The sequence below is a fragment of the Balaenoptera physalus genome (assembly GCF_965194825.1).
Source record: "Balaenoptera physalus genome assembly, chromosome: 16".
NCBI lineage: Eukaryota > Metazoa > Chordata > Mammalia > Artiodactyla > Balaenopteridae > Balaenoptera > Balaenoptera physalus.
The window spans coordinates 58,319,005-58,345,534 of NC_138898.1; positions in this window are offsets into that span (position 1 = coordinate 58,319,005).

Consider the following 26,530-nt stretch of genomic DNA (forward strand, 5'->3'; position numbering starts at 1 on the left):
GTCAACGTGCTAGAATGGTATTATTACAATGTCTTAGAATATCATCTTCAGCAAATTCTCCATAGCTTTCATGTCTGGCATTGAATAGCAGTGGCAATGAAGGCAGGACACATTATAGTATTTGAGGGAAATATGTTTACGGTGTTCAAACTCCTCAACTCCCCTAGGACTTACACAGCCAACCAGTTTGAGCCTACATGAAACAAGGTCTCGTTTGTCCAACTGCAATAGTTACCAGACAGTAAATAAAATAGAGCAGCCCTCATGGTGTAGCTACTTACACATGAAGGATAGGAGTGGCAGAAGGCTGTGTGACCTTCAGGAAAACCATGGAACTTGGATGGTTTATTGGCTTCACTTGGCTTATTGACTCACTAACCTCGTAACTGTAGGCAAAACATTTTTGTTTCTCATCAGTCTCCTAACCTTTAAAAACGAAATCACTAAGCTGAACTGTCACGAGGTTTCCTCCAATTCTGCAGCCTATGATTGTCTGAGCATTAAGCTCTGCACTCACCTCGTTTGCAAACTTCCAGACTAGAACAAAGGCTACCAAAACACTAGTGGAGCGAAGTACCTAACCCATCAAGTTGCAGCCACCAGCACGCAAAAAGTGAAAGTGCTAACTCCACGGATTTGGATATTCACCCTGTAATGGTGAGATTTAATTTCAGCAGAGAGGTTCCATATCACATAATGGTGTGTCATTGCACTATGTTTTACTTCCCTTAGCAAATAAAGTATACAGGAAAAAAAAATGAAAATAACATACATTGTTTTATTGTCTTGTGAAATTGCTGGGTTTCAAGCCAATAGAATGCCTTGATGCTCAAGTTCTCCAGGGTGATACAAAGTGCAGTGCATCTCTGTTTGGGAAGCTAAATTTAATAAACAGAGTAATCCCCTGGCAGGCCCTGGGATTTTTCTAATATCCTGATGGTGTCAAGGGAGAAGGGCTTGAGATGTGAAAAATAGCATAAGACCTTACAACCAAGACTTACTAGAAACAGTCGCCCTTTAATTGAGGCATCTGCTTTTTGCATGTTGTGGTGCTGAACCGGAAATCACATTAATTGTGTGTGCGTTGTCCACGAGCCTTGGGGTGGGTGTCATGCACAAGTCGTCGTGCTGAACCAGAAGCCTCTAAATCCAGTGTTGCACAGACCAGTCTTAGGACACAAAGATCCCTGTCTTTTCTCAGCTATCAAGACATCCTCATCCTATACCCCTTCAGGGTATTTGAAATACACACTGATAAAAGTTCTGCTAAAACATCTTATCAGGTTACAACAGCAACAGTAATGATCGTCATCATCATCTTGCATTTTATTGTACACAAAACTTATACTTTTTATTATATGTTAGTCCTATAATAATGCGTCTGTAGAAAATGTCTCTGGAACTGTCTGTACTAAGTCAGGTTCCCTAGGAGCACAGCCTGAGTTGGAGGATGATTCTTATGCAAGTGATTTATTAGTGCAATACTCACAAGGGGAAGGGAGGTAGGGCAGGGAAAAAACCTAGACAAGGGTGAGGAGACCACGTTCAGTGTGATCCCATGGGAAGCCTTGAAGCACAATGGCACCACCGAGTTGGTTCCACCTTGAGACAAGGGACCACCCTTTTAGTACCACTGTGTCATTCAGCTGCTGGCTGTGGTCTTCCCAGAGGAAAGGATACCTCTGGGAAAGGAAAGGTGACTCCCCTCAGACCCCGGGCAATTCTCCAAAAGAGGGCAACAGCTGCCACTCACAGGATCTGGGAGGTGGGCATACCAGCACGGTAAAGAGAATCCTAACCTGACCCCAAAAGCATCTATGACACTGTAAGTGCTTCACCCAGATTCTGGGATTCCTTCTACCATTTTCTTACACCCTGTTCCAGTTACTGCTGCAAAAAAAAAGTCACCCCCAAACCTTAGTGGCTTAAGACAAGAACCATCATTTATTTTGCTCCTGATTCTGCAGTTTGGGCATGGGAGGCTCACCCTGGTTCCATGCAGCGTCAGGCGGGTGACTCAACCAGGAGATCACTTCCAAGAAGTCTCACTCACATGGTTGGCAAACTAGGGCTGGCTGTCAGCAGGAGCTTCACCAGGGCTGAGGGCTGGAGTTCTTGATTCCCCTCTACATGTCTCCACGTGGCCAGAGCTGCTTTAAAGCACTGTGGCTGGTTCTAAGGGCAAGTGTTCCGAGAGAGAGCTCTCTAACTTCGTGTGTCCCAGCCTCGTAAGTCACACATAGCATTGCTTCTGCTGTTGTCTGGTCATCATGGCAGTCACTGTTGCCTCGAGTTAATAGACTATCTGTAGCTCTTCAAGGGGAGCAGTAGAACCCTTGAAGAGTTTAAGGCATGGGCACTACTGCTGTGGCCATTTTGGGGAGATGCGATTTTGGAACATAATCCCCTCACCAACTTCTGTGTGCTTTCTTTTTGTGTGTGTGTGTGTGTGTGTGCTTTCTTTTTAATGGCTGACACTTGTGACTCTTTTCGGAGAACTGCAGAGAGATCCAGGAGCGTCCAGGAATGTAGCCCTCCGAGGTCTGGGCAGGAGTATGAAAGCTCCTTGTTGCAATGAGAGGCAAACTCAGAGATGCAATGTACATTCCAGAGCTTCTCTGCAGGATTAGGCCGAGGCCGCGGCTTCACTGAAGTCACACCCTTAGTTGTCGTCCTCCCCACCTTACCCTGCTGCCCCCACTCCTTCTGCCAGGACCATTTCTGTATTATCTGCAGATAAATCCTCATCTCAGAATCTGCTTCTGAGGACCCTCACCTAAGACAACCTCTCTCTTAGGAAGTCATAATACTTCTTCACAAGGTCATTTATCTATTATTTAGACAAGTACCACTTTGTAATCTCCTGTTTCATGTTGTTTCACAAACTTTGAGATCATCGTTTATCTTGATGCTTGATTTCCCGAGCACTGCATGGTGCTCTAGGTATCTTATTCATCTCCATGTCCTCCCAGTTCTGAAAAATCAGGTGGGAATGAATCCTGTTGAACACTTACGATGGTACCAGCCACGCTTAGCCTCTTGGTGGTCATTTTCCCGCCTAATTCTGAAAACAACCCTTATGAAGAAGGTATTATTGGATCATCCTCATTTTATAAATGAAGACTGTGACGTTCTGAGACAGGGAAATTGTGCTACACCAACTCCAGGAGGAGCCATGAACAGGGTATTCTCCGGGAAAGCACTCCCAGGAATTCAGAGAGAGTGGTGCCCCCTAGAGCTGGGCAATATATTAGCTCTTCTCAGAGGGACAAGGGAGCTTCCCCGAGATTACTCAGCTGGGCAGCAGCAGGGTGTGGATTTGACTGTCTGCTTTATTCCGTAGTCCTCACCTTTATACCAAGCCAAGATGCCTTCTGACAGTTAAGATTGGCGAATCATTTTCAATCTCTTTCTTTTGCCCCAAGTCAATTTTTTAAGGTGGTGTGATGATGGAAATATTTTTAATAATAGGAAAATAAATTCTTGGTCACGTGAAAATAGCCTGCTCTATTCTGTAGTCAAAGTCTACGGCAGGAGAAGCCACTGGGGGCGGGGAGGTGATTCTGCATAAGATCCAATGACCTGAGAAGAGGCTATCTTCCAATGAGAGTTGAGTGGAAAGTTACCAGGAAAGGGATCTGGCCCTGGTGAACCAAAGAAAATACAAATTGTCTGCCAAGTGAAGCCACGTCTTTCTTTTCTGATTTTCTAGCTGGCTGCCTCACTCGCTGCTTTTTCTGCAACAAGCACCTCTACAACTGTGATGGTGACGGGGGTGGGGATGGCGGGGGGGACATGCTCTAGCCTGATGCCTCATCTCAAGTGTCAGCCTCCCAATCTGAAAAACTGAGGTGTCAGTTCCAGAAATTGCTGTTTTCAGAAGTGACATTGTGGGCTCATTGTGTTCTTGACAGAGAAAAGAACCCCGTATGAGTCTCCCAGTGTAACCGACAGGCCATTCCAAGTTATGAAGAGCCTGGGTATTGGAGACAGACAGACCCGGGTTTGATTCCCAGTTCCAACAACCTACCCACCGTGTCACTTAAACCTTGGAAGCCTCAGCTTCCTCTTCTGTAAGATTGGGATTTGTGATGTAAAGGTAAATGGAACAATGGACACTAATCAATTGAGTATTTGGAGCATATTGAGCTATTGTTATTGTTTTTGCTAGTCATCATTGTTGTCAGTCATAAGGCCATTCTAGATTCACAATCATCAGCTGCACTTCTACTTAAATGAAAAGTCCAAATTAATTTGATTTTCCCTTAAACCCTTTTGGCTATAATTTTTCTTATCCCTAATAACCTCTCATCTTACAATTCTCCTTCCCCCAATAAACACACACACACACACACACACACACACCAACTTGCGGGCGTCATTAAATGATATTATCCAAGCCAGTTGTTGGAGTCCACAGTTTTCTCCAGGCAAGTATTACAGCAGCCAGTTAGTGACAGGGCTGCAGTTAAAACTGCAAGGAAACAATCACCTGAAAGGCAGCACATGATTATTTTTTTTGAAATGATTGCAGTGCCTTACATCTCTGTGGTACATTATCATTTATCATATTCCTTTGGCATTCATCATATTACATGACCCTCTCAACATCCTACGTGGTAGGTACAATTACTAGGCAAAGTGACTTGCCCAGGGTCACACAGCGAGCCACGAGGCGGGAGAGCTCAGGCTCAGACCTAATTGCATCTGCTTCCAAACCTGGTGCCCTTTCCACTCTACCTTTTTGCCTGCTAGCATTGTCTGAGCATTTAACTCCTCCCATGGCTGGCTGATTCTAGGGCAGATCAGTAATAACCCAGCAGGTCCCATCAGGCATTGCTGAGTTTAAGATGTTGAAGCAGAAAGAGTTTGGGGGAGAGAGGCAAGTCCTCTCCCCACCGCCACTCCAGGAGCCTGACACACATCCCTGTGCTCAGAGATGTCACCATTAATGTCCTTTCCCCCAGAAGATTCAGGCAGGGGAGCTGGGTAAATCCATCATGGCCCTGAACATAATGTTGATGAATGATCTCATTAACCTGGCAGCCTGTCCCACGTCAGCAGCAGCCCTGATCCTTTGCGCGAAGCCTGGCTCGGCATCCTCATCTTCCTCCCGCGTCCCTAATGATAGTCCCATCCCCACGGCTGAGTCCCCCAGCCCGACCAGGCACTGGACTATGGTGCCTCTCATAATCACTGCCCTCCCCACACACAAGCCTGAGAGCTGGTTAATATCAATTTCAGTCATATAGAGACACTGAGAAACAGAGGAATTAAATGATTTTTCCAAGTTCCAAGGGGCTTCAATTCACATCTGGCTGACCCCAAAGCCCTGTTCTTGTCTCAACACGGTACCAACTTTTCTAGACTCTTTAGCAGTTTGCAAAGCCCTTTTTATCCATTATCTCATTCAGTCACCCAACCAACCCCATGGGACAGACTTTCTCACAACACGACTTGGTAAGAGACTTGACAAACTGGTTTAAAATGTGTATATAAGGATGAAACTTCAAAAATAGCTAAGGACATTTGGGAGGTTAAAAAAGAGAGGGGAGAGAGGGTGACTCACCCAACCTGTTATTATGACATCTTACAAAAACCATAGTAATATAAACAAGATGGTACTGGCATAAAAACAAATAGGCCAGTGGGACAGAATATATAGTACATGACAGAGAGCTAGAGGACGAGAGAGAGAGAGAGAGAGTAATTTGACATATGATAAAAGTAGAATCACAAATCTGTGGAGGAAAATAATGGATTACTTTATAAGCATTTAGGCTATTTGGCAATTATTACACATATAATAAATATATTTATGGAGAAGGTTGAATCACGACCGCATACCATGCACAAAAACAAGCTCCAAATATATTCAAGGTATGCCTTTCCTATTTAAACAAAAGAAAAATGTAAGTAGTTTTGTGACCTCAGGAGATAGAGTGATTTCTTAGGTGGAGCCTCAAAGGCACAAATTTTGGGCGGGGGTATTACTGAATTTTTTTGCTCCATGACAAATTTAAGACCTGTTTTCAAGGAAGGACATCAATGACAGCTGGCCGATTGGGAGAAGATATTGTCAATATCACAGAAGGAGAAAAGAAATTGACGAGAATGCATATGCTAGGAGGCCACAACTTCCAGTATTTAGGGAAATAAAAGTGAAAGCAACAATGAGATGGCATTTTATACCCTTCAGATGGGCAAAAATTCTCTCTGGGGAGATTATTCTATATGGGGAAATGGCAACTCTTGCTGTATCATGAAATGACAGTATAAATTCCTACAGTTCCCCAAACTGGCAGTATTAGAGTCACTAGGCTTTATTGCCTATGATCCAGCAAACCAACTCTTGTATACGTATTCTGGAGAAATCCTCACAGAGGTCCATAAGGAAACACATAGGAGGACAATCAGTTCAGCTTTGCTTGTGGTAGCGTGGCTGGAAGAAACCTAGATGTCCATCTCTAGGGAAACAGATAAATCTGGTATAAGGGATTGTGAAATACCGTGAAGCATTCGGAAGTATGATGTAGATTTACACATAGGAACAAGGATGGATCTCAAATACAACACTGAGCCAATCAGAAAAGGAGAATTAAAACACAATGCCATTTATGCAAAATTTCAAATACACCCACCCAAAGCAAAATCCAATGATGCACACATATCTAAATAAATATAGGAACACTAGAGTGGGAAGTCATACAATTAGACAATATAGAGAGTGCCTATGAATTGGGAGAACAAGAGGAGGGTGGGGATGATAAAGGGATGAATAATAAAATCGGATCAGTGCAAAATCTGATTCTAATAGTATGCCATAGATTGAAAGGGATCAAGTTCATTGTGTGCACATGAAGTACAGGAATCAGGTGATAAAAAGAAGTGGAGGATGGCAGGGGAGACAAGGAAACAGGAAATATTAGATCCTCACCACCCACCTAAAAAAGAAAAGAGAGTAAAACTTGGAGGCTCAAGGGTTTAAACAAAGGAAGAACTGAGGCAAAGAAGGAGAACTATTTTCGGGGCAGTTTTAGAAGAGTGTCAGAGAGAATCATACCAGAGGCTTGGGAGTCTATCACTCAAGCTGTACATGACAGGAAAGAGAATGCAGTGACTATGGGCCAGGTCAGCACACAGGGACCTGCCGGTCTCTGGCTAGAATTATCCCGAGCAAAGCCACTGAGAGAAAAACCAGTGTCCTGGGAAGAAGATTAAAGAAAGCCTCTGGGGCCCATGGAGCTTTCTCCTTCAATTAAGTCAGGTCCATCCATACCCTGAAGCTAAGTCACCTCAAGTTTTTCATATAAGATGGACTTGGAACGCAAATGACCTTGGTTTGCCTCCCTACTCCATCAATTCCTAGTCTTGTAATCTTGGACCAGTTCTTAGCCTCTCTGAGCAGAATGGAGATAATCACAGTTGCTACTCCCAAGAGCCATGATGCTTAATTGACATGACCCATGCAAACGTTAACACAGTGCTTGACATGTAGAAAATGTGTGTTCGAAAAATGAGGTTGGGGCGATGGGGTTGGGGGAAGGCTGCAATTTGCAACTGTTATTTTTTTAGTATAATCACAGCCCAGTTGTTCGATGTTCCTGGAAACCCCCTGCGTTAGGTAGGAGGGGTCCTGGATCCGAACCCCCAGCTTTCCCACCAATTTTCTGGGAGGTCTTGAACAATCCCCCTTAAACTCATGGGCCTCAGCCTCCTCCATGGCCAGTGGACTGGCTCATTCTCTCCTGCAGCCTTGCTGGGCAGCCCTCAGAGTCCTGGCCTGGCGGTCAGAAGGAAGACCATGGAGCAGCGATCCTTTCAGGGTCAGGACCTTTACATTAATATTTCTGCCACTAAGTCGGGTGAAATCATGATAAAAATGCCATTTGCAGATGAAGATCATTTCACACTTCAGACAACCCGGGGGCACATAGACATTGTTATTATTTATTATTTTTATTAGGATTATTCCATTTTACAGACGAAAAACTAAGGATCGAGATTGTTGATGCGGACTTGTCCAAAGTTACAGGGGGGCAATATAAGAGCTGAGATTGAAACGTTTGAAGCTCTGGTCCTGCCTGCTGAACGATGTTCCTGGTGAAAGATAGAAAGGGGCTGGAAGCTGAGTCTGGAGATGCAGGAGAGCAGAGGCAGGTGTCTGAAAGGCTGGGAGTGGAAGGCATGCAGGGCAGGTGCTCTAAGCGCTGACCCCAGGCACTGACTGTAGCGTCTCTCCCTGTGTAAACGGGGTGGCTGAGGGCTGGGACTGACACAGCTGGTGACACTCCAAGCTGTTCTGTATTGCTCTTAAAGAGGCAGAATGACAGCGCAGGAACAAGATCTGTAACAGAGCACACCTCCCAGAAACCCCTCTGTGGGAGCAAGGGGAGGTCAGCCCGGTGCTAAGAGAGGGGTGTGAAGGGTCAGGAGAGATGACCCCACACGTCTAGCAACCAAGTCACTGACGACTGGAAAAAAATGCACAATGTGAGAGTTGTGAGTTAAGTTTCATTTGGGGCAAAATGAGGACTATAGCCCAGGAGGTAGCATCTCAGATAGCTCTGAGAAACTGCTCCAAAGAGGTACGGGGGAAGGTCAGTATATATGCGATTTTGGTGAAGGGGTAGTACATGCAATCAGCATGTAGTTTTTGCAGAAGGTTGCTGCTGGTCTCAGGAAAGTTACTGCTAGTCACGAGGAGCAGACATCACCGTGAAGGATTTTAGTGCTTTTCATACGAGGAGATGCAAGAATTGGGCTCATAAAATCTTCTCCTGAAAATATCTAACTATCTGAAGACCTGCTCTCCCAGTTTTTCCCAGAGCACAGAGTGCCTCATTCCTGATCTCCACCCGGAACTCCTTGCAAGGGGTGTTGAAGGTCAGCAGCTGCAGCAGCTCATGATTTAATCCCTGTCGAGGCACATGGCAAGTGACTTGCCATCACCACGTGTGTCCCCTTTGACCCTCTGCCTCTTGCCCATCAGTCCCTTCAGCTCCAGTTCCATCAGCATTTATGGCCTCAGGTAACCCACGTTGTCACATACGAACGTCCTACCAAGAAGAGGCAGTTTACCTCGTCTTAACCTCTGAACCACTGTCCTCCCAACAGTAATACGAGACATGTCCACCTCCCAGCATGGCTCTGAGGCCTCACTGAGCATTCATTTAGCACAATCCCTAGAACATAGTCAGCACTTAATAAAAGGAGGCAGCTCTTACTATTACTGGTGAAGAAAAGCAAGTAGGTTGAATCATGAAAGCCACCTCACCCCTCTACCCAGAGGCTCAGGTTGCCTTACAATGCGATGATCAGAGTGTTCCCTGCCCCAGAAGGAGGAGACCAGCTTCCCACAGGATTGATACACGACACTTGTTAGAGAACTGCGGGCAGACTTCATTCATGGGCTCTATCGTGATAGGTGAAGGGACCACGAGACGGGGTTTTGCAGAGATTGGGCTCAACTACAAATACAACAAGGGAAAAATAGGAATTGATAGCCAAGGAGCAGGGTGGGGATCACTGAATGGAAAATTACTAAGAGGAAATATCAGGGTGGGGAGAATTCTGGTGAAACCGACCTAACAGGATTCTTGCTGAAGGCAGGCCAGGGTGATCAGACATCACCTGGGGGATGGTGGGGTGTGAGGAATTTGATTGGGTATCGAGAGTGATCAGTTATTGAGGATGGGGCATTCTGGCTCAACTGACTCAGCAGGATTCCTGTTGAAACTGGACAATGCAGAGATGAACACAGAGGCCCCAAAGTCAGGACTCGTTGAGAAGAGAATTCAGAGGAGCCTGACTAGTTTGGTCAAGGAGAGAGTCTTTGTCACCCCTCCCCACTCCCCACACCCTCATACACCCAAAACGTTTCCCCCACAATCCCAAACTCAGCTTCACCCAGAGCATTTGGGTGCAAATACGTACGAAGTGCATTTGCCAAAAATTCCTCGCAGGGCTGGCCTATATGTCCAGATCATCTGGCACCAACTTGTGCTTTGTTTGACCCCAAGCTTTAAAAATGAGAGTTCCTCAAATTTCTCCAAGCCTTAATTTGTTGCTGCAGAGACTCACTTCAACCTCCCTGCTGGGACACCGCCATGTTTGGCTCCCAGGGACCCACTGCACAGAGACTGATCTAAATGGAAAACATAAGGCCTTCCCTTGTCAGATCCACAAACCCAGGCCTGTTGCAGGGCTTGGAGTTTTCACGGAAACCTGCTTTCAAGCGCTGGACATCACCTAATAATATCAGGAGCTGGGGGAGGGAGGGTTAAATTAGGAGTTTGGAATTAACAGACACATACTACTATATATAAAATAGATAAACAACAAGGACCTACTGTATAGCACAGGGAACTATGTTCAATATCTTGTCATGATCTATAATGGAAAAGAATCTGAAAATGAATATATATATGTATATATGTGTGTATATATATATATGTATATATGTATACATAAATATAATTAAATCACTTTGCTGTACACCTGAAACTAACACAACATTGTAAATCAACTATACTTCAATAATAATAATAATAATAATAATAATATCAGGGGCTAACTTTCATCCACCTTTTATTACACACCTAGAGCTGATTTAAGGGCTTTACATTATCCTACTCACTTGATCTTCAATCCTAAGAGGCAGATACTTTTGGTGTCTCCATTTCACAGATCAGAAAACTGAGGTTTGGAAAGGGGTAGCTGATCCAACATGAGGCAGCCTTTAAAGGGTGGTGATCCCAGCTGGCTGAACCTGGTGCTTTTACCCAATATGCCGTACTGAACAGTCAAGATAGCCAATAAAGGTTGTGCAGCATACCCAAAACGGCCGTCAGGAATACCTCTGAGTTACAAAGAGTGTCCAGAAGAGAGAAGAAAAGAATTTAGAGGAGCCAGGAGAGCAATTCTTTCACAGTGAAATTTTTACTGGGGTTAAGATTCTGTGCAAGGGTCCTTCTGGAAAGAGGTGTGATGGTGTGTGTTAGGCATGGTGAGGGTATGGAGAAAGTGTGTGAGGGGTCTGTAGGTGTGTGGGAAGAGTGGGTGGGAGAGTGGGGGAGAGGGAAACATGAAGGAGAGACAAAGATAGGGTGAGAAATCATTGAGAGAAGTGAGTGCGTAATGTGAGTGAATGGTTAATGTGTGTTTGTGGTGGGTTGTGTGAGTCTATGAACAGAGCTGTGTTAAGCTTGTGATGAGTGTGTCGGGGTAGAAGAGGAGGCTGGTGAGTGTGTGAATGATGTAGGTGTGTGATGAGAAGGGGTTGTTTGTGATGGAGTTGGGTGTAAGGATGTGGGCATAGGCAGAGCATGAGTGTCTACAGTTGTACGGTGTGTGTGTGTGTGTGTGTGTGTGTGTGTGTGTGTATTTGTGCAAAGCAGCCCGCCTCCTAGCCTCCTTGGCCAACCTTGTGACACCACTGATCCTGAGAACAACTAAAGATTCACCAGGGACCTGCCCCAGGTTCACACTATGTTTCATGTCTCAGCTGGGTACCACTGAAGAATGGATGCTGCAGCTTTAAGTAGCTATGGTAGAAAAGCCTGGAACAAAGCTGTCAACAGTCCCTAGGTGTGGGGAAACATTCATGGTTTAAAAAGAAGCTTTGTTCGACCACCAATTACTCCTGCTTTTGAAAATGCTTTTGCTTGCATTTGATTAAGATTTAAAAGGGCAGCTTAATACCTTCTGCCTTGCCTGGAACTGCGATTTCCCTCTCCCTTCAAAAGGGTCTCCGTGAATTCAAGCATCATCCCTCTCTCTACACTCAGACCTTGGGGATTGGGCTGGGATTCCAAGTGACAAAGCCCACCCTCTACAGGGTGGTTCTTGTTAATGAGAACCCTCTTCCCTCAATATTCCAGAAAGTTGGGCTCACTGGGGGTCTAGGAGCAAAGTGTACATTATCACCTACTGCAGAGATTTCAAACCTTTTCTGGGTCATGAACTCCTTGGGGAATCTGATGAAAGCCACTGACTTTCTCCCAGACATAGACACACATGTGAGAATGCATGAGAGACTTTGCATGCAGCTCCTAGGGTTGATGTCTGTGATTGGACTCCCTAAAAGCAGAATCTGAGGTGGGGAGTCCTTGTGTAAGTGACTTATATGGATGGAGAGCTCTTGGGACAAACTTGAAAAGAAATGAAGGAAGCAGGATGGGGCAGGGAAAGAATCTAAGCAAAGAAATGGGTTCAACTGAAGTGTAGGTTCAGCCTGATCCCACAAGGGGCTCTGGAGTGTGTTTATGACCAGTGAATGGCCCCACTGTGAAGCAAAGAGGGAGATCTTCTGTATCCCCCTATATTCAGTCATTGGCTATATGTCTTTTTCTTTCATGGCATTTGTAGAAAAGGCAGCATCCATTGGCCAAGGGCAATTCTCCACAGAAGGATAAATTCTCCAGTGATGTGCTGGAACCAGCTCTCACTCACTCACAGAACTCAGTTAGGTGCATCTCATTCCAATGCTGCATTTGGTGGCATCATCTTAGTAGTTTGGAATCAGCTACAGTGGGAGTATTTACACCACAGAAATAGGCCAAAGCTACACATCAGGGGATTTATTTCTTCTCTTGGAAACCTGCTTGTTACCAGTTATTGGCACAGCACTGCGTGTATCTTTTAATAGTTTCACCCAACACTCGCTTTGGGTGGATGCACTGCCCCAGTAAAGCACATCTGAATGGGTCTCCAACACGTCAACTATGATATCATGGACCCCCTTGAAATCAGTCAGTGGGCTCCAGCTTAAAAGTCCCTCCTAGAGAGAAATAGAGTCTGACATCCCTGCCCTGACATTCAAGGCCTTTCACAATCTAGTCTCAGTCCACTTCATCCTGATGTAGCGTCTCCTAACTGATTTCCCCACATTCAGATATTTCCCTTCCAACCCGCCTTAAGCAATAATGCCAGAGCAATCGCTCTCAAACACAGATCTAACTCTATCGCTTCCCTGCTTAAAAACTTTGCATAATTCCCTGCTGCCCAAAGATAATAACCATTGGCAAAGCATCAATGCCATTCAAAATCCAACCTTTATAAACATTTGAGGCACAGCTCCTATTTCGAATTCTACTCCGCACATCCTTGCTCCAGATGTGTCTTTTGACTGGTTGCTCCCTCACACATCTTTAAGGCCATATCTCTGCCTCTGCCTGTGTCTACAACATTCCTTCGCCATCTCTGCCTCAGGAATCCCTCCCCCAAAGCTCAGTATCACCTGAACCATGTAACTTCCCTGACCATCCAGGACAAAGGCAATCGCTCCGTCCTCCTCCACATTTCCAGAGTACTGTATCACACCTCACCCCTAGCCTGTTCATTTGTAATTGACGGAAGTCTCTCTCCATCATTAGCCCATGCTCTCTGCCAATGCATAGACAATGTCATGTTCATTTCTGCATCTACAAAACTTAGCCGAGGGCCTGGCACACAGGAGATCCTCCAAATGCTGATTTTAGATGCAAAACACTGTTACTGGTGCTTTGAAGTCTAGGCTCCTAATCGTGAAACAAAGAGTCAGGCCATTATCCTGGGATATGTCATATGAAACGGTGGTAGAAAGAGGGGCAGCAATGTGGTAGGGGAGGACAGAGAAATTCTGAGGGTTTTTTCTTCCCAAATCCCCTGTACTAGTGGCAGAGAGCTCCCAAAGCCATCTGATCAGCAACACAGCTGACCTAATACTGCAAGATGCCTCTCTTTTGAGGAGGAAGAATGGCATTTATTTCCTCTTCTGAAGACCTACTTGTAACGTAGACAGCTTATAGAAACTCTCCCCTGCCTGCCCCAGGGTATTTGGAGATATATTAAATAATAGAGGAGGTGAGTTTTAACGACCCACGCAGCTGTCAGCCTGTGTGTTTCCTCCCCTCTGCTGGGCGGATATCTTTATGAATATAACATGTTACTTGAGATGGACTCTTTATAGGTTCTAGGTCATGGCCAAAATCTAAGTAACGTGCTTTGAGATTATTTCAATTGCATGTAAGGAGAAATGCTTTGATATTTATCAGCTTTCTTTAGAAGGGAGATTTTTGCTGGTACAGCTTGAAGGCTCTTGCCTTCTGGGAAAAAAAAATATTCTGGGGGATCTGCTGGAACAGAAGAGTGAGGCGATGTGCTGGACCCTTGTGCACCCTGCCTTCCTCACTGGGAGGCTGCCCAAAATGTACCACATCAGTGGGATCCCTGGCTTCTGGATGGGTCAGCCAATGGCCTTCCTCCCTGGCGCTCTCCATGGAAAATCACATTCGACTAACTCTGTCCTTGGACTGAAAATCACTATTCCTCTCAAAACAGCCTCCACTGCATGACGTTTTCCAGGGTTCCAGTAACTGCTCCCTTCCCTTGCCGTCCAGATTTAGGAGTGGTAACCGTTCTACTAGTCCTAGCTCTGGGCTACAGCACCATCCCTATGGTTCCCTAAACTTCACTCTCACTTACGGAAGTGGTCCCTTAACTAAGTCTCCTAGGACATCCCCAACTTTTGCGTGTCACCTGTTTTGTCTTAGGGCCCTGACTGATGCAGTGTGAATGCAAATGCCAGATGAAGCTTTGAATCCTGGCTCCCCCACTGCCATATGATTGGGAGCAAAGCATTTCATGCCTGATACCTCAATGTCCACAACTGTAAAACAGGAAAAAAATAATACCACCATGAAGGACTATCTGAGCATCAGATGAGTCAGTGTAAGCAAAGTACCCAGACAAGTCCTGGTCCTATGAAAGGAACTCGAGAAATCCAAGTTGTCTCCCTTTCACTCCATTCTCCCTGCTCCGACATTTTCCCTTGTCTCGTAACAATGGGAGGCTTTGGATGAATTAAATGCTCTTGTCCATTGCATGAGTCAGAAACAAGTAACAAAACCGAGTGATAAATTTACCTGGACCACAGACAGCAGCCTTTTTGTGCTTGTCAATAAAATGTTTAAAATAGGACTTGATTTGCTTTCACTTTAAAGAAGGTTATTAACTGGCTTAGATCTACCCAAGCAATAGAGACCTGTGTTGTCCACATTACTCACCAGGTTTTTAATCAGCATGCAGGGCTCAGTCAGCCGCCGTGGTGGGGACTGAAATGGCTCAGGGAGCTGTCTGGGTGACGAGGGGAGACTAGGGCTCCTTGCTGAAGACGTTGATAAATGGGAGAACTCAACTCCAGCCCCAGATCCTCCACAGATGGTTTGCTCATTTTAATTGCTACCCGCCCCTAATCCTCCTCGCATTCCAACATTTCCAGCAGGCAAACAGCCGAAAAGAACTCAGGGCAATGAGCAGTGCCAGTGCAGCAACGGCTGCAAAGAACTATCCTTTGCCCTTAAAAGCACCAAAAATGCATTCGGTTATGCCAAGCTTGGAGAGCTATCACTTAGGTCCTTTCCTCTTATATGTATTTCCCAGAAACTTTTTTTTTTTACATCTTTATTGGAGTATAGTTGCTTTACAATGGTGTGTTAGTTTCTGCTTTATAACAAAGTGAGTCAGCTATACATATACATATATCCCCATATCTCCTCCCTCTTGCGTCTCCCTCCCTCCCACCCTCCCTATCCCACCCCTCTAGGTGGTCACAAAGCACTGAGCTGATCTCCCTGTGCTATGCGGCTGCTTCCCACTAGCTATCTATTTTACATTTGGTCGTGTATATATGTCCATGCCACTCTCTCACTTCATCCCAGCTTACCCTTCCCCCTCCCCATGTATGCAAGTCCATTCTCTATGTCTGCGTCTTTATTCCTGTCCTGCCCCTAGGTTCTTCAGAACCTTTTTTTTTTTTTTTAAGATTCCATATATATGTATTAGCATACGGTATTTGTTTTTCTCTTTCTGACTTACTTCACTCTGTATGACAGACTCTAGGTCCATCCACCTCTCTACAAATAACTCAATTTCATTTCTTTTTATGGCTGAGTAATATTCCATTGTATATATGTGCCACATATATACAATGAGTTTATTTTTGTGTATGGTGTTAGGGAGTGTTCTAATTTCATTCTTTTACATGTAGCTGTCCAGTTTTCCCAGCACCACTTATTGAAGAGGCTGTCTTTTCTCCATTGTATATTCTTGCCTCCTTTATCAAAAATAAGGTGACCATATGTGCGTGGGCTTATCTCTGGGCTTTCTATCCCGTTCCATTGATGTATATTTCTGTTTTTGTGCCAGTACCATACTGTCTTGATTACTGTAGCTTTGTAGTATAGTCTGAAGTCCAGAAGCCTGATTCCTCCAGCTCCGTTTTTCTTTCTCAAGATTGCTTTGGCTATTCAGGGCTTTTGTGTTTCCATACAAATTGTGAAATTTTTTGCTCTGGTTCTGTGAAAAATGCCATTGGTAGTTTGATAGGGATTGCATTGAATCTGTAGATTGCTTTGGGTAGTATAGTCATTTTCACAATGTTGATTCTTCCAATCCAAGAACATGGTATATCTCTCCGTCTGTTTGTATCATCTTTAATTTCTTTCATCAGTGTCTCATAGTTTTCTTCATACAGGTCTTTTGTCTCCTTAAGTAGGTTTATTCCTAGGTACTTTATTCTCTTTCTTGCAATAGTACATGGGAGTGTTTCCTTAATTTCTCTTTCAGATTTTTCATCATTAGTCTATAGGAATGGAAAAGATTTCTGTGCATTAATTTTGTATCCTGCTACTTTACCAAATTCATTGTTTAGCTCTAGTAGTTTTCTGGTAGCATCTTTAGTATTCTCTATGTATAGTATCATGTCATCTGCAAACAGTGACAGCTTTACTTCTTCTTTTCCAATTTGGATTCCTTTTATTTCTTTTTCTTCTCTGATTGCTGTGGCAAAAAATTCCAAAACTATGTTGAGTAATAGTGGTGAGAGTGGACAACCTTGTCTTATTCCTGATCTTAGAGGAAATGGTTTCAGTTTTTCACCATTGAGAACGATGTTGCCTGTGGGTTTGTCATATATGGCCTTTATTATGCTGAGGTAAGTTCCCTCTATGCCTACTTTCTGGAGGGTTTTTATCATAAATGGGTGTTGAATTTTGTCAAAAGCTTTTCCTGCATCTATTGAGATGATCATATGGTTTTTCTCCTTCAATTTGTTAATATGGTGTGTCACATTGATTGTCTTGCGTATATTGAAGAATCCTTGCATTCCTGGGATAAACCCCACTTGATCATGGTGTATGATCGTTTTAATGTGCTGTTGGATTCTGTTTGCTAGTATTTTGTTGAGGATTTTTGCATCTATATTCATCAGTGATACTGGCCTGTAGTTTTCTTTCTTTGTGACATCTTTGTCTGGTTTTGGTATCAGGGTGATGGTGGCCTCGTAGAGTAAGTTTGGGAGTGTTCCTCCCTCTGCTATATTTTGCAAGAGTTTGAGAAGGATAGGTGTTAGCGTTTCTCTTAATGTTTGATAGAATTCACCTATGAAGCCATCTGGTCCTGGGCTTTTGTTTGTTGGAAGGTTTGTAATAACAGTTTCAATTTCAGTGCTTGTTATTGGTCCGTTTATATTTTCTATTTCTTCCTGGTTCAGTCTTGGAAGGTTGTGCTTTTCTAAGAATTTGTCCATTTCTTCCAGGTTGTCCATTTTATTGGCATAGAGTTGCTTGTAGTAATCTCTCATGATCCTTTGTATTTCTGCAGTGTCAGTTGTTACTTCTCCTTTTTCATTTCTAATTCTATTGATTTGAGTCTTCTCCGTTTTTTTCTTGATGAGTCTGGCTAATGTTTTATCGATTTTGTTTATCTTCTCAAAGAACCAGCTTTTAGTTTTATTGATCTTTGGTATTGTTTCCTTCATTTCTTTTTCATTTATTTCTGATCTGATCTTTATGATTTCTTTCCTTCTGCTAACTTTGGGTTTTTTTTGTTCTTCTTTCTCTAATTCCAGTAACTTTTTTGAAATGAAAACACAGACAGACCTTAGAGATATTGAGGTGGTTCAGTTCCAGACCACCCCAATAAAGTAGATATTGCAAGAAAGTGAGTCACATGAATTTTTGGTTTCCCAGTGCATGTAAAAGTTATGTTTACACTATACTGTAGTCCATTATGTGTGCAATAGCCTTATGTCTAAAAATAACATTGTACACACCTTAATTTAAAATACTTGATTACTAAAACTGCTAACCATCATCTGAGACTTCGAGTCATAATCTTTTTGCAATAGTAACTTCAAAGATCCCTGATCACAGATCACCATAACAGATATACTAATAATGAAAAAGTTTGAAATATTGCATGAATTACCAAAATGTGGCAGAGAGACATGAAGTGAACAAATGTTGTTGGAAAAATGGTGCCAAAAGACTTGCTCAATGCAGGGTTACCACAAACCTTCAACTTGTAAGAAACACAATATCAGCAAATCGCAATAAAGCTGAGCGCAATAAAATGAGGTCTGCTTGTATCATGATCTTCTTCCCCTAAAGTTTATATAAACAATAAAAGGGGAAAGAAAGTATTAGAGTTAGTTCGTTTCAGAGCAAGAAGAGAGACAAAGCTGGATGCCCTTGCAAAGATTGGTCGAGGACTCTGCAGTGTCCTCTTAAACACATCCTTTGCCCAGCCCTACCCAACTCATCCTGTAAAATGGCCCGTTGTGCACTAGCTCTTCAGAACCATTTTCATGGAGGTGTTCTTTGCACCCTCAGGAAGTTCCAAGTTTAAGACATATTTGGATTAAATAAGAGAATAATGATATTTTCATTTATTCATCCATTCTATTAAATGACATTCTCCCTGTTCTGTGGATGACCACCCTGGTCTTCATGGAATTCATAGTGGGGAAGCTAACAGAGCAATGACATTTCTTTATAAATTGTCTCATTAAGGGAGGGTGTGATGAAAAATCTCAAACAAAATATCACAAGGCAACTTTTCGCACACGTGCATACAGCTCTTCCGCCAGCCCCTTATACCTGAATTCTCCATAATCTTGATTATGTCCAGGTCGAGAAAAGGCCTGGACATATTCCCAAACATTCCAGGAGGCTCGTACAATGAACCTCGTGACAATATGCAACTTATTTAGCCTCTTAAAATATCAGCTTCCTCATCTACACAATGAAGACAGTCTGACTGACCTCATGGACTTGCTGTGAATGTTCATGAGCTACGCGCAAAGCCCTTCTCCTGGTGCCTGGAACACAGCGAGCAGGCAACAAAGGCAAGTCCTTGCCGTTTATCAGTCGTCATCGTCGCTATTGTCATAATCTTTACTATTTGTGTGGCTTCTTCACAACTTATACAGAACCAACACATGAATATGAAAAAAAACCTCCACAAATGCTCACAACACCTGAGGAGTGTGCAGAGAGACCAACCTGCATAAATCCTGAGAATACTACTGAACTCCTCCTAATTACACCCAAGAAAAGGCCAAGACATTAGAGAAATGAGCTCAACATCTCACCGGGCAAATCAATGACCACAAGACGCTGAAGAAGAACAAAGGAAGAAGACAAACCCAAGCAGATGCGAGGACCCACCTCAAGTCCTCGGCCCCTCTAGGGAATGGAGACATTCATCTTTCTCCCCACATCTCAGACCCTCTGCTGACACCCGCAGCTGGCTCCCCTAGGAGACGATGAGTTGCTCATTTGATTGCTCTGAGCCCTGTACTTCCGCTGCGCCACGTTCACTGCTGGATGCAGTTATTGTGCCTCAAAGGTCTGCATCCTTGAGTGGATCTCCCTCTGATTTTCCACCCCCATTGTCAGCACATCTAGACAGGATATAGCAAGCAGGGGACTTCAACGAACCCTCCTCCGGGCTTAATCCACCTTCCCCGCCTAACATTTTATTGACATGCGCTAGGGGGTTTGGGGTGCTTACCCAACTATTTAAAAAGCAGTACTTTCTTTCCCATTTAGCTGTTGCTTTTTGCATGTACTGTACTTTCCTTACTCAGGAATCCTTGGGAGAGCAAGACTGAATGTTGGGGCAGAATTGGAGCATGCCTTTGTTTGGGTTCCCCCAGAAGCAGACCCCTGAGACAGTAATCTGAGTGCAAGCTGTTTTACTGAAAGTTCATGGAACACTGGACTGAAAGTGGAGAAATAATACAGGGGAAGGAAAGCAACCAATAAAAGGTACATTAACAACCCAATTTCCACAGTGGGCGACTGAAGCTTAATCCCACAGGAAAACTTTGCAGAAAGGTGTAAAATGCATGCCTTAGTGTTGGGGAGCTGTGTTATATATACATACCCACTCCCATCAGACATTGGGTGAGGACTGCTCCTGGGGCTGTTAATTCCCTGGCACATCCAGCCTGCCTTGCACATGAGCAGAATGGCTTTCCAGAAAGGCAGAGGACATGGGGGAAGCAGAGGGTCCTGTTCTGGGAAGGCCCCATAGGGTCCTGCTCAGTTACACTCCCAAGGGTTGGTATGAGCTGTGGTTAATGTCTTGGTTAATACCAACCGCTTGGTATAAGTGGGTTAATATCTGTAATGTGTCTGACACCTAGTAAACATTATGTAAGGGCTAAATAAAATAAATGCATCTGGAGGGAAGCCCAGTAAGTTTGAGAACCATCATGAACCATTTATTGGGCTGGCTGATGACATCCATTACTCCATAGAATCCTTTCGAGAATTCTTTGAGCTAAAGATGATTTTTTTTTTTTTAATTAATTAATTAATTTATTTTTGGCTGTGTTGGGTCTTCGTTTCTGTGCCAGGGCTTTCTCTAGTTGCGGCGAGCGGGGGCCACTCTTCATCGCGGTGCGCGGGCCTCTCACTATCGCGGCCTCTCTTGTTGCGGAGCAGAGGCTCCAGACGCGCAGGCTCAGTAGTTGTGGCTCACGGGCCCAGTTGCTCTGTGGCATGTGGGATCCTCCCAGACCAGGGCTCGAACCCGTGTCCCCTTCATTGGCAGGCGGATTCTCAACCACTGCGCCACCAGGGAAGCCCATGATTTTTCATACATGGAGACTGACTCTCAAAAGCCACATACTCTGCCTCATTCAAGCAACTGGACCCCCGGCTTACCAAACAGCACTTATGCAAACAGCCAGTTTTATAAGAAACCGATCAAATAATACTAATACTTCCATAATCATTCCTGTACCATGTAACTTTAGCAATAATTACTCAGCCAATCAGAATAATTGTATAAAGATGATTCCCTGGATGATGAATTGGTTTGATAATAACTTCTAAAAGAGTCGTTCTGAAGCCCATTGAGGAATTGGGTCCTTCTCCAGGAACTGGTCCAGGGCAAATCCACTCTTGTGTCTCTTAAGACGCTCTAACGAGATGGGGAAAGTTCCAAGAAAAGGAATATCAGAGCTGAATAGCAGCGCCAGCACCTTGGAAATGCTTTCAAAGACACAGGCTCATGGTTTTAATTCTCATCACATCTACTGCAGTTCAGCTTTCCTTGGGATCTAGGCATTGAATATGAGCACATTGTCTTCCCATCCAGTTTCTGGTATCCTTTCTTACCATCCTTCCTTCCTCGGGTACAGTACTGATCGTTTGCAGATCAGCTCTCTCTGTCCTCTGGGTGTTTTACCTTCATCAGAATTAAACTTGCCTTTTTAGACTTCCTGCTGACAACCGAGCCAGCCCTGGCATCCACCCTGTTTACCCTGAGTTTTTAGATATGCATGGCTTTTCACTCCCAGAGCCAAAGCACCAGTGATTAGAGCTGAGCTTAATTAGACCAGATCTCTATCAGCGTCTCCTCCCATATGCTTGGTGCTCAGGTACCTAGAGGTCCCTCACCTCCTCCAGCAGCTCTCATGGAAGATAAATTACTTTCTTTTTTTTTTTTTTTTTCCCTGCAAGACACTCGTTTTGGATGAAAGAGACTTTGTGAAGTAGTGAAAATGTTACTGAAACTGGAGTCTGGCTACTCGCCGCTCTAAAACCAATTTTCGAGAGGCAAAGTTGGTGGAAAGGAAAGTTTGCTTTACTTTGGAGGCAGGAAACTGGGGGAGAGTGTGGACTCATGTCCAAAGACCAACTCCCCCTTGACAATTGGTGGGCAAGAGCTTTTAAAGGGGAGTTTCAGCGGTGCACAGGCGGAGGGAGGGGCTACAGGCAGAAAGAGCACAGACAGCTCTGACAGTCATCTGGAAACTGGTCCTGCAGTGGTCTGATCAGCGTCATCTTGATTGTTTTAAGTACAGTTAATCTTTGGTTCCGGGGTCAATTTGTTCCCATTTCTTTGAGGCCAGTTCTCGGAATTGTGGCAGCTTATGTTATGGCTACATTCTGGTCATCATGTAATTAACTTCTTCACCTGGTGGAGGTTTCAGTTAACTGTAAAACAGCTCAAAGGATATGGCTCGGAATATTATCTATAGCCCTTGAGGAGGAACTAAATGTCCTTGACTTTGTTTAATGCCTAAACCATTATTATTTTGTCCTATTTGACTGCTTTCCTTTGCTTCTGCATTTTCTCACTCTCTGATTAAACTTTATTCTTTGGCTAAAGTTTTTCTACAGACAAAAGACAGGCGGAGGACATGGGGGTGAGGCGGAAGGACCATAGGGTCCTGCTCCATTTCAAAAAGAGGCTGGGATACATGTTTAGATAAACTGAGATTTAAACCCTGTAACATACAGCATCTGATCTTGGTCAAGTTGCTTGACTTCTCTGAGCTTCCAATCCCTCATCAATAAAGTGGGAAGAAAATACTAACTAGGAAGCATAAGGCCGTCTGATGAAGGTTAAGTTAAAATATGGCTGGTATCGGAGCCTGAAATGCCGTCGGGCCTCACAAATAAATTCCTATTTGTCTAATATGCATACATACCTACTGTACTCCACGCATGCGGGTTGGCTGAGATTACAGTCGTGAATATGGTCCCTGCCATCAAAGACTTTTATCTCCTGGAGGGTTCCCTAAGAGTAACTGTTGAAAACTGTTCACACATCACCATGTATCCCTGGGGTGAGAAACTAATTTTAAAGACGGTCTCCAAATCTCCCAGTTTCTCAGCTGATCTTGGCACGTTCTGAAGGACCTCCTCTCTTGGGTACCACATTTCCCAAGGTGTGTTGGTACATTTCTATTGCAAAGAAAGGCTAACTTGAGCAAAATACTTCCTTACTCTCTGACTCAGCCAGCCTAAGTCACATACACTTTGAAACTGGTGCACAGCCTTGGGTCTTCAGAGTTGGGCGCATCTTCCCCCTCCGAAATTATCCCCTCAGCCTCAGGAACAAGGTTTCTGGCAACCCAACTCGTACTGGACATCACACTCCTCAGCCCCCAGATAATGTTAATCAGACCAGTGGTGAATATCTCAACAAATCTGGAGAAATTGGATTTTCTCTCCCAGGAATTTGGAATCGGGACTTGAACTAAGACAGGAGAACTCTGGAGGTCGTCCTTTGCCCAGAGATGGGCAAAGAAGCAAAAAAAAAAAAAAAAAAAAAAAATTCCCCTGTGGAGAGAGAAAAATTGATCATATCTACAGAGAGAATCATAAAAAAGAGACCAGGGAGTTTTGCTGCCTTTCCAGTCCTGGTTCCTGATTCTTGCTGAGAGGCTTTGATATCTTTCAGTAATCCCCTACCCTCTCATCTTTTATTTTCTTATTCCAGTTCCAATGGGGTTGTACCAGCAACTAAGATGACTCCTTGAAAGCCCTGGACCCCTGTGAATAACTCATGTTTTCACCCAGAAATCCTTCTGCCAGTCGCATCATTTTGCGGTCCCTCCACAGTCACCCATTCATTCAACAAACACTTGTCCAGTGCTTTCTGTCAGCCTGGCCTTGAATTAGGCTCAAGGAATGCAGAGATGAATGACAACCATTACAAGACCAGAAGTCACCTTCATGGGGGACGTGGGGTGAGAGCAGGTTTAAGTATCTGAGATCATGAGGCTGCATGGTAAAGTAGAAAACAATTCTCATCTCTGCAGCTAGGTTATCTTTGTGCAATTCCTAACGCCACAACATCCGAGCTTCGGCAAGTTACTTTTCCTCTCTAAGCCTCAGCTTCCCCATCTTTAAAATAGGCATTGAAAGTACAGATTATTGAGAGGATTCAACAAGAGAACCCAAGGAACATGCTCAGAACAGTGTCTGACACAATTAGGAAGTGTTGGCTTGGGGAGAAATAATACCTTTAAGCTCTTTGCTTCTATCTCTTGAAAGAAAGGTGCCTTGGTACCCTTGTAACAGATAAATAGGATGATTGACTTTTTTCTGACCAACGTTTATCACATCTTAGACTCTGTCACCACAGGAAGAAAAGTGAGAATGACTGCAAGTTGACCAAGCACAGCTGCATGGGAAACAGTGTTATGGATCCCAGGATTGAAAGCTGGTAACGGGAAGGTGGCCAAGGCTTAGTTAGAAGGATTTCATGTTGAATCTCATTCTCAAGCCTGCATTCGGTTTGGGAGGAGAAACATTGGTCCAGCCAGAGCCTGGCCATAATCAAAGCATCTGTGTACCAAGGAAAAATCAGGTAATGTAACCTAGTGAAATACCGTGAGTTGCAAAGATGGCCAAAATCTCCACTGCAAAGAGATGCCAAGAAACACACCCTGAAACAAACATGGAAGGTTCTGGTCTTTATAATGAGATGTCACAGCACTGCTGGACACCCCAGGGGACAGCTGGCCTGGATGGGGAAAAAAAAAATCCTAAATCCCACTGCTGAGGCTGAGAAGCAAAAGGAGAGTCTGTCAGGAGGCTAAGTCTGCGGAGGGAGAGAGAATAGCTGGTGAATATCCCCAGCTGAGCTTCCTGCTGCCGGGAATACACAGACCAACCTGCTGGAGTTTGTTAGCATGGTGTTTGGGGTGAAACTTAGAGAAATGAAATTCCCTCACTTGCTACCACGTCAGTGATCATTCAAGATGGTATGGTTTGTGAATGGACCAGGTTGCCTCCTTGGGAAACTTTTGAGGTCATAGCGAATACTCTGGTTCTGCTTGCCCTGGGCATTTGTGGAGGCCACATTATTTCCTAGGAGGCAGAGGCAAGACAACAAAGGCCTCTGACAGCTGGTGTTGCTTCTTTGCCCACCACCTGCCTCCTCGTCCCAGTTACGATAACCCAGCCAAGTGCATCCCAGGCTTCCTAACTCCCATCCTCAATGGCCTGAAAAATTATCTCCCCACAGCACAGATGATGGTAACAATAGCATTAATAGTAACATTGTTATTAGGGAATATTACTCAGCCATAAAAAAGAATGAAATCATGCCATTTGCAGCAACAAGGATGGACCTAGAGATGATCAGACTAAGTGAAATAAGCCAGACAGAGAAAGACAAATATCATATGATATCACTTATATGTGGAATCTTTTAAAAAATGATACAAATGAATTTATATACAAAACAGAAATAGGCCCACGGACATAGAAAACAAACTTACGGTTACCAAAGGTGGGGGGAGGGATAAATTAGGAGTTTGGGATTAACATATACACACTACTATATATAAAATAGATAACCAACAAGGACCTACTGCACAGCACAGGGAACTATAGTCAATATTTTATAATAACACATAAGGGAAAAGAATCTGAAAAAGAATAGAGAGATATGTATAACTGAATCAGTTTGCTGTACACCTGTACACAATATTGTAAAGCAACTATACTTCATTTAACTAACTAACTAAATAAATAAATAAATAAATAAAATTTTCAAAATGCTCTCCTGAAACCCATTGGAAAGTTTGGGCTTTTTGAGCACTAGCTATCCTGAACTCCTTGCTTGGTGCCCTGCAATAAACACTGCACTTTCCTTCATCACAAAAATAAATAAATAATTAATTAAATAACACTGTTTTTAACATCTATTGAGCACTTACTATGTGTAAGTTATGATGTTAAGCTCTTTAACATCCAGTTCTCAACTATCATATAAGAAAGACATTATTATTATTATTTTTTAATAGTGCAGCTGATTTGGAATTCCTATTTTCTGGGGTTTTTGTTTTGTTTTGTTTTTTTAAATTTATTTATTTATGGCTGCATTGGGTCTTCGTTTCTGTGCGAGGGCTTTCTCCAGTTGCGGCAAGTGGGGGCCACTCTTCATCACGGTGCGCAGGCCTCTCACTATCGCGGCCTCTCTTGTTGCAGAGCACAGGCTCCAGACGCGCAGGCTCAGTAGTTGTGGCTCACGGGCCCAGTTGCTCCGCGGCATGTGGGATCCTCCCAGACCAGGGCTCGAACCCGTGTCCCCTGCATTGGCAGGCAGACTCTCAACCACTGCGCCACCAGGGAAGCCCAAGAAAGACATTATTATTACCTTTATTATACTCGTGAGGATACGGAGAGTCATACGGGGTTCTTGTTACTATTCCTGCCTAATAAACAACCCTAAATCTTAGGATGTGATATAACAACCATTTTGTAATCCTCGTAGATTCGATGAGACAGGAATTTAGATGGAGCACAACAGAGATGGTTTGTCTCTGCTCCGTCATGTCGGGGGGTTCAGCCGGGAAGACTTGAGGGGCTGGGAGGTTACTCGTGTGGAAATAACTGGAGGTATCTTCACTCACATCTGATACTTGGACTGGATGAGTTGAAGACTCGACTCC